This window comes from Meleagris gallopavo, chromosome 21, assembly GCF_000146605.3.
Source record: "Meleagris gallopavo isolate NT-WF06-2002-E0010 breed Aviagen turkey brand Nicholas breeding stock chromosome 21, Turkey_5.1, whole genome shotgun sequence".
NCBI lineage: Eukaryota > Metazoa > Chordata > Aves > Galliformes > Phasianidae > Meleagris > Meleagris gallopavo.
In genome coordinates, this window is record NC_015031.2 from 3,207,063 (window position 1) to 3,216,212 (window position 9,150).

Genomic DNA, 9,150 nt, shown 5'->3' on the forward strand with positions numbered 1-9,150 from the left:
GTGTCATATTCCAAGGCCTGGTTTGTGTCACTAGCTAGAGGAACATCAGTGTGCACACACGAGTGGGTTTGCACACACTATTCCTTGTGCTAACCTGCCACATAGAGACTTTTGGTCCAGTTTCTCTGCTTGTTCCTATTTAAAGAAATACTACAAGCATAATAAAGATTTTTCACCACTTCTTCCTGCAGATGGGTGTGTATCAGTATCTGTTTTTGTTTCACAGCCTGTGGTGAGAAAGCCCAGACATCTCTTCTTGTACCATGATTTCTTTCTTCAAATTTATTCCATCTTGGCTGCTTCCTAACGCTTTCCAAAGCCTGAGACAGATGAGCAGATAGATACCTGTGGCTTGCCCTCATCAGCCCACTCTGGTGAATGTATGGCCTTAAGAATGCTCTTCTGTCTGAAACAGTTTAGGTTGGTATCTAAAATCAAGACAGAGCTCAAAAAAGAAGTAGCAGCCCTGCTTATTTGTTTCCACTAGAGAGCATTTGGGCATTTGCTTGCTGTTGCACGGGTGAATCTTTTAGTTATTATTCAGTTATTTTTTAGGCAGGACTTGAGGGTTGCTTTGCCTGTATCTGAGCAACCTTCCCAAGAGGGATTGGTAATAGAGCAGCTTTCTGTCAGCCCTGGTATCAGATCTCCAGAGCTATTGATGGATGAGAAGTTGCTCTGATAATCTAGGTGCAACGTGTCTACTTGTTTTGTTTTTTCTGTTACTGGAATCAATTGAATTCTTTGTTTCTTACCTGGGAATGCAGAGGCTGCTGTGCAGGTTTGACTCCAAGCTAACAGGTCTTTTTTGAGGGGGATGGGAGGAGGCTTGATGCCTTGAGCTAGTTGTTGTGGAATTAAAGCAGATAAAGAGGAGATGTTGGCTCCTTAGCCAGCCACGATTTTCAGGATGTTGGCCTGGTGATCATCAGATATCTGCAGGATTCATGGAAGGGTTGTGTGGGGAAACAAGCCTTTCTCATTTGCTGTTGCAGTCACAGGAAGAGGGGACAGGGAGCTGAAGCTCCCAGCTCTGCTGCAGGCTTTTCCCCCTGACTTTGGATAAATCTCTCATTGTGTCTCAGTTTCCTCATCTGAAACATAGGAATAATCCTATTAAATCACCTCAGAACAGGCCTTATACAGATTAATTAGTAAATGTGTACAAATGCTTCTATAATGTAACAGGCAGAGGCTATGATAAATAACAACTAAGGTAGCTTCTGTCCCAAAGGATTCACAGAACTTTTTACAACGGGTACGCTTGCAGACCTGCTGAATAAATCATCCCTCCAGTGGAACAGATTGGAGATTGCAGTCAAAAAATCACCCTTTTATGGAAAAGAAAAAAAGAAGAAAAAAGAAAAATTACATAATCTTTTTAAAATCTCATATCTTAGTATTTAATCTTGCTTGGGATTAAGTCACATAGCCTCAAGCTTACAGTCATACAACTGTTAGGAATGTAGTGGCTCCATCTTCAAGCCTTGTTTGAAATGTAATTATTTGCATTGCTCTGTCAGCCCTGTGAAATATCGCCTGAAATGCAATTTAAAAAATGCAGAAAAAAGGAATTCCTTATGCTGTTTTCTTTGAAAATAGTGAAAGAATTGAAAACATGAGCCCAACTGCATTGGTTGCCCTTTTTTCATCTTTTCTTTGTGTTTTTGGTTTCTCAGCAGCACCTGCTGCATGCTTCCCTCGACAGCAGTGCCCTGAGCCGCCGGCCCTGGCTCTTATGAGCAGAGCTTTGCCAAGGTATTTTGAAACACAGGGAAAATTCTGTCAGGAAATGGAAAATGTGCTGATTCTGCGATTTCTGCAGTTCCCTGATTGTCAGAGCCCTTGGTGCTTTCAGCCTGTAGGCCCTGAACGTCACTGGGGAGAACAGGGCCTTGTGAAGCCGCTGTGCAGGCCGTGAGCAGTGCATGGGAGCAAACTGACCTCGAGAAGAGCCAAGCTCTTGGTCATGGCTCAGAGAGGGCCCGTATCTGCACTCTGATCACATTTGGAGCCAGACTTTGTTTTCCTTTGCTATGTCAGAGGCGTGGGTTGATGGTTGGACTAGATCTTAGAGGTCTTTCCAACCTTTATGATTCTGTGGCTCACTGGAGAAAAAGACCAAACTCTGCTTCTTTCTCCCTTCTCACAAGCAGGTTCCAGCTCCCCGAGCTGGGATCGGGTTTTTCCAGGTTTGTTCATTACTAGCAGTGCGTTATCCCATGAATAGGAAGGAAGAGAGCAGCCTGGTTTCCTGCAAGCAGACCAGAGCCCAACCTGGGTCTGCCTTCCCAACTTGGCTGTCTACTGAGAGTGAACACAGTGATTATTTTTGGAATCCACCTTGCCATGTTTTTAGCCAAGCATAATAATGATACTTTGTTTTTGGATTGCATTCATACTTCCTGTCTTATGATATACCCCTGTTCAATAAGAAGTCGCTTTTTTTCTTCTATGTACGAATAACCCAGTAAACAAAGGAGATTGAATACACATTTTTGTAGGACGGTTCAGTTTTTGCCTCAACTACAAGCCCATGTTTCCAGACTTTCAAAACGGGACATTATTTACCACTGCATTCCAGATATTTGAGTCCCTCTTCTGAGACGCGAGTGTGAAAATAGGATTTTCTGGATGAACCTCCCAGCAGTCTGTAGGTCTGATGCTATCAGTCGGAGCTGTTGATGTAGGGAGCTGGGAAGGGAGGGAACCGTAAACATATTTTCCAAATGGACATTTCTGTAGGTTTCACATGCTAATGCCAGTCCTGTTGGAAATACACTTCTTTGTGTTTAATTTTTAAAAAGTCACTGTAAAAGTGTAACCAGCTTAGATTTTAGATTTCTGTCAAAGTTTGAGGTTGCGAGGATTGCAAGAGGAGAAATGAATGGAAAAAAGCCGGGTTTTTTGTCTGAGCGTTTCCTTTTATCAGCCCTTGATTGCTCTCTTAGTGAGCACTTGTACTGAAGGTCTTTCCTCAGGAGGTGCTGATTATTTAAGTGGAGGGAAGGCAGTGCCTGTGCATACATATGGATTCGTAAGTTCCCCATTTCTGAATGCCTACACATCAGCCACTCAAGAAGGACTGAGATCATGTTATTCTGTGGCTTGATAGAAAAGGATAGCTGTGTGCCCCAGTTAGATGTTTAGTCCCTTGGAAAGCAGAGGAGCTATTTGTCAGAGTCAGGATTTCAGAGCTGGGCTATGTGTTTGTACAGCTTCATTTAATTCCAACTTACCCTTGGGTTATTTAATTTCCTGACAGCTGCAAAAACAGTGTTCTCAGATAACAATGGCCTCTAATTAGGCAATGCGCCTAAAATGGTAGAATGTTTTATTTGACCATGGCACTAATATTTTGCATGCAGCTTACACATGAGAAAGTTGAGCAAGTTGCATTTCCAGCTTCCCTTGGCAGAAGCATTTCTATCTTGTGATACTCGGTGCATAATGCTAAAGGCATGCCCGCTCTTCTTCTGCCCCTGCGGTTAAAACACTTCTCATCTTTTTGAACTGCGTCATCAGTAAGTCTGTCTTTCAGCTGTAACCACCTTCCAGAAATATGTTTTATCATCAGGACTTGCACAGCTGAGGATGCAGAGCAAGCAGGCAGCAAGAGAATATATGACATTTACCTGCAATTGAAGGGTGTTGCTTCTTGGGGGTTATGTTACCACACAGAGGAGCCCACATGTTGCTTTTATGGCTGATGCACTTGGTATACCACCAGGCAGGGATGGAAATAAACATGCAAGTCAACTGTTCTTCCAGATCTTTTATTCCGTTTGGAAAAGGTGTTAGTGTCAGGTTATGTTAATTAGATCTTGACTCATGATGTGTGCTTACAGACACTTTATGTGCTGGGCTGTAGGAATCGATGATTTCTGAGTTCCCTCCTGTGACACTGATTGTTCAGGAATCTTTCCCCTCTTCTAGCTCTTAAGCTTCTCTTGAAGTCTTGAATCCAAAAGAAAATGGGTATATTTATAAATACACACACATATATATATATATATTATTTTTTTTTGCTACTTTACTCTCTATTCTAATCCACTGCCAGAACTCACAGTTCTGACAAATTCCTGTACCAAGTCCTCACCACTGCAGTTATTTAAGCTCTTAACTTTAAGTGCCATTTAAATAACCTTGACACAAAATTGCATTTCCTGATGTATTGGGTGCCTATTTAAAAGTCGTGCAGCCCTAATCAGCTGATTGCTAATCTACAGTCAGCGTGTTCAGTTGAGCAGTCTTACATGCACACCCTCTACCACGGACTGGAGGGCTCTGTTGAAGGTTTCTGGTATGAATTCTGTACATCCATTTCCTTGTTGGTGACTGATGTCCTGCTCAGGCACAGTACTGTGATGAAGGAGACATTGCTGCATCAACCACAGTGGATAATAACAGTGAAAATTTCTTGTCTATGTTAATCTAAATTTATCCAGTTCTGTTGAGGCATTGGTATATCTGAGAAAAATGGGGCCTGGTAATATTTTTTATTAGCAGAAAAAAAAATCCTGAAGTATGAATCACAATATAGCCGGATTCATTGTAGTATGTACAGGTGTATATGTCTGTCAGAATTGCAGCATTTTTTAGATCCAAACCTGACTCCAGCAACCTCATTTAGTTTTAAGAAGTGATTGACAGCAGCCAGCTTCCTCCAGAGAGTCATAAAAAACAGGTTGTTTTCCCTTTTCTACCATAATCCCTCTCCTAGCTCTTTACATTCCATCTAGGCAAAAAGGAGTAGACATCCCCAGTTTTCTTTGCATTAATTTTGTTCATTTGCTGCGATCTCCATCACTGTATTCTACTGAAATGTTTTCCTCTTTATTTTACAAGGCTTACTGCTCCCTTTTTCAGTTCTGCTTCCCCATCTATTGCATTTCTGAAGCTGGAACAAACCCCATCTCCACAGTCACGGTCTGCATTTACTTTCAGTTGGTTTTGGAGCACGTGAAATTGGAAAATTCCATGACATGAGAGGTGATGTTCTGACTGTTTGGCTCCTACACCCTTGAAGGGTCCTCAGCAACCTGATTTCTTCCTTGCTTGTTGCTGAGCAGATTGTAAGCACTAAATAAATGGCATTCTCCAGAGTCATGCTGGAGTAGCTGTGTATGCAAGGTATTCATTCATTCACACTTGTTTTTCTCTTCTGCTTCTCTGGGCTTGGGAAAGGTATTTATTTACTGAATCCCTTTGTGCTGAACTTGTGTAATGAAGAGTTGCCAATGTCTATTATGGCTGTATGTATGTATGTGAGCATAGCTATATTTGTGTATTTACACGTGTATATTTCTTCAGGGATGAAGAAGGGGATTAAGCGAAAGCATTTTAAGCTGTTCTTCTCCGGCAATCTCTCCTTAAACTGCAGCTCAAAACTGCAAAGTGTATTGGAATTTCAAACTTTGATCGATGTACTGAGAGCATCTGCCAGGATTTAGCAATCCAGGATCAAGCTTAAGTTTTTCCTGTGTTAGTGAATTGGATGGCTCACGTGAGACACCAACGTTTGTAGCTGAGAACAGTCTGATGGAGCAGGGTATCCAGGAGCTTGGTGGTGGCTTGTGTCCTGGCCTCGGATAGCAGGTATAAGCTGTGTGAATTGCAGGTGTTGTTTATTTACTTGTTTTTAAAGTTAGTCCCGAGCCTCGGGAGATGTGGGATGAGTATTTCTGTGGGTTATGGTATGGATCACCCCCTGGTGGATTTCTATTTTGGCATTTCAACCAACAAAAAAGCAGCCTCTCAAACAAGCTCTCTGCTGTTTGCATCAGGCAGCAGTGCCTGCTCTGGAGGATGTTTACCATGTTTCTTTATGCTCTAAACAGAGATCATTTTCCCCCCAGACAAATTCATTTTTAGAATTTGTGTAAACAAATTCTTGACCTAGATGAATATTCCAGCGTGCCACAATGTGCCTGGTTTAGCAGCTTGCATGTACCTTTACAAGGAAATGTATGTGTGTCCAAGGACCGAGGACAATCCATGCCAGCTTCTCAGATTGCCTCCCAGTCGGATGAAAGGAAACCACTAACTGAAACCAGTCTGCTGTCAGAAGTACAACCTGTGTCTCATAAACATGAAGTTCAAAGCAGCTGCAGAGCATGCTTCTCCAGCCCCAACAGAAAGCACTGTAGAGAAACAGAGATTTGATAGCGGTGCTCTTTGTGCAGCGGTGGCTGCATCTTTAAGACATGTGCACCTGCTTAATGTTCAGCATATTCTGCCACTGGGGCTCAGGGGCTCATTCATGTGCTGAAGCTGAGGTTGACTTAAGTATCCAGTACATCAGGACCCCTCACAGAATCATTAAGGCTGCAAAAGACTGCTGAGATCATTTGAGACCCTCAACCCATAACCACAGTGCCCACTAAGCCATGTGCAGTCCTATAGAAATGTACAGCTTTGGAGGGAGGGTGGGGAGCTGGAGCAGGCTGGCTCTTCACAGTGAGAAAGAGGAGGCATCAGCAAGGGTTGTACTCATGTGAAAGCCTCATTCCCTGTGTCCAGTTTGGGTTATGTGACCAGGAGAGCTGACGGTCTGTTGGCACAACTGGATTTTGAGCAAGGTGCATTACTACTGCAGCACTGGTGCTGGAATGCTTGCAGGGCTCTGGCAGCTCAGGTTGTGCTTGTTGGCAGCCCTAATTCCTTCCCCATCTGCTTTAAAAATTTAAATGTTTCTGGAGGGAAATCTAGTATGAGAAAAAAAAAAAAGGATCCTATTCTATCGAGATTCCTGTGGTTGAGTTTGGCGTGTTTTTGATGAGTTATTCTAGGTGGGGATGCTGCTGTTGTCAGTTTTGATTAGTTGAGCTGCTGACATGGGGTGCAGCTTCCTCATTTGAAAATGGAAAGATGATGCTTAAAAAGCATTCGGTGGAAAATGGGGAAAAGAAGAATGAGACACTGCTTTGCATCCACTGCTCTTCCTGTTTTTGAATTTTTCTGATTTTTTCTTTTTCCTAGTGGACTAAGTCTCCTTAGCCTTTCCTACAACACAAATAATAACAGTATTGTGGTCCAGGAAGCAAAAAGCTGGAAGTTTTTCCAAGCAGCCATTGCAGCTAGAACATTCCGGGTGGCAAGGAAGCATGAGATACCTGATTTTGCAAGATGAGCACTCAGCAAGGAGGATTAATGGGAAGAATTTCCCATGCAGAAAAGTTCTGGTTAAATGGGCAAACTGTTCATGATGGAGCTGTGGGTGACCCTGTTGGTTGCAGGGAACTTGGCCTAGACAGCCTTTAAGGGTCCCTTCTAACTCAAACGATTCTGTGTTAATGAGCAAACCATCTCTGCTGCTGGATGGCATCAATACATTTAATTTCTACAGGAGATAGCAATTCCATAACCTATTGCTTTTTTTTCTCCCAGCTTCCTTCTTCAATTCTTGAACAGCCAGGCTCCCAAGAGGAACTTATGGATCAGAGAGTAAAGATGGATTTGGCCTTTTTGCATTGAGGTGAAGCAGTGCAGGAGTTGCAGGAGTGGGGAGCACTTGATAAAGAGAAGGCCCTTGTACTCAGAAATGCCAGAGAGAAATTGTGTGGAAAATTCTTTCAACTAATGGTCTGAAAAATATTCTGCAAAGGCTATTTTCTACCCTTACTTCTAATTACATCTTAAACATTAATAGCCTGAGTGACTGGAGGATCACACACACTAATGTCACAGTTCACTTGGAGCAATTTGTTTTGTAAGATAATGAACTGTGTCAGCAAAAGTTGAAAACTTATTCTAGGTGGAGCTGGTAGTATTGCTTCGTGTTAACTGTGCTCAGTGCTTCCCATGGAAATGCTCTCAGCCTTTGGCCTGATTTCTCTGCTAGATTTGGTAACCTGTCCATGCAAGGGGACCTAATTGTCTGTGCTGGGGCTGTTGGGGAGGGCAAAAGGAAGCAAAGCTGGGTCTGTGAGCAAGGAGAATGGGAGAGCAGAGAGGTCCTGGAGGGGAAATGGAGTGGGAAGAAGGGAGAGAAGAGGAACAGGCTGATGGCATTGGGTTTGTGGATGAGCAGAGCCTGCCAGATCCTAGGCTGTCATGTCATTCTGGAGTAAACAGTCCATACAAACAGGTGATGACCAGCAAGAAAAAGGATCATCCTTTTCACTGAGGGCACATTCACAAGGAACTTTGTAAATGTGAATAAGTAAGTGATGATGAATGCAGTGTTCAGCATTTCTAGACATTGCTTTTACCTGCACAAAGGGCCTTCTCTGCTGTGGCCGCTCAGCATTTAGGGTTTTCTTTCATCTTTGTGATCAGTTGGGATTCTTGGGACTGGAGAACCATCTGTGACCAGGTCTGCTTCAGGAGTCCAGAGTTGTTTACCCTAAGGAAGAGGTCATGTGAATCTATCGCAGACACAACAGCTTTGTTCCGCAGGGCACTTTGCTTCTATGCCCTCTTTCATACCAAGCCATCCCATGGCATCCCACAACAACAACAGGATGCAAAGAGCTGGAAAAGTTAGCTTGTCTTTTGATTTGTGTTATGTTTTCAGGAGCTAAGATTGGTGGCACTTCACACAGAGCAGGGTAGCACGTTGGTAGCTCTGTGCCCATCTCCAGCCATTGACGTGCCCAGCTCAGCCATGGAACCAAGTGTTCAGACTGCAGTGCTTGTAAAGCCCGTATCTGGGAGTCAGGCAGTTCTGTGTTTATACAAGGATGCCTGTTTTATTTCTTTGTGCTGAGCTTCTGCTAAGTCCTATCATGGGACTTTCTTTAGCTTTTGATTCCTTGCAATGCACAGAAATGTTCCACTTTGCACCTCTCCAAGTACATCTGTAGAAATGAATTGAAGCTGTTCTAGTCTGTCCTTACCTCCTTCCTCCCCTAACGTTGCTGCTCACTCCTTGCTCAGCACTCATCTGCAGGTCTCTTGCACCCTTTAAGTGCTTATTGCTCTCATGGAGTTCAGATGATCACTGTTTACCCATTTCCTTTCATGCAGACCAATCTGAAAACCCCTTAACTGGCATTATTTTCCAGTGCCTCCTATTTTTCTCCCTCTTGTTAAACATTTGCTTTTCTGTTGATGACGATCTGCAGTAATTGCAAATAATCTCTCGTAGCATCTCAGGAGAGAGTAAACACTTTGTGGAGGGAGTTGGGTTTTTTGTAAGTAGTCTTT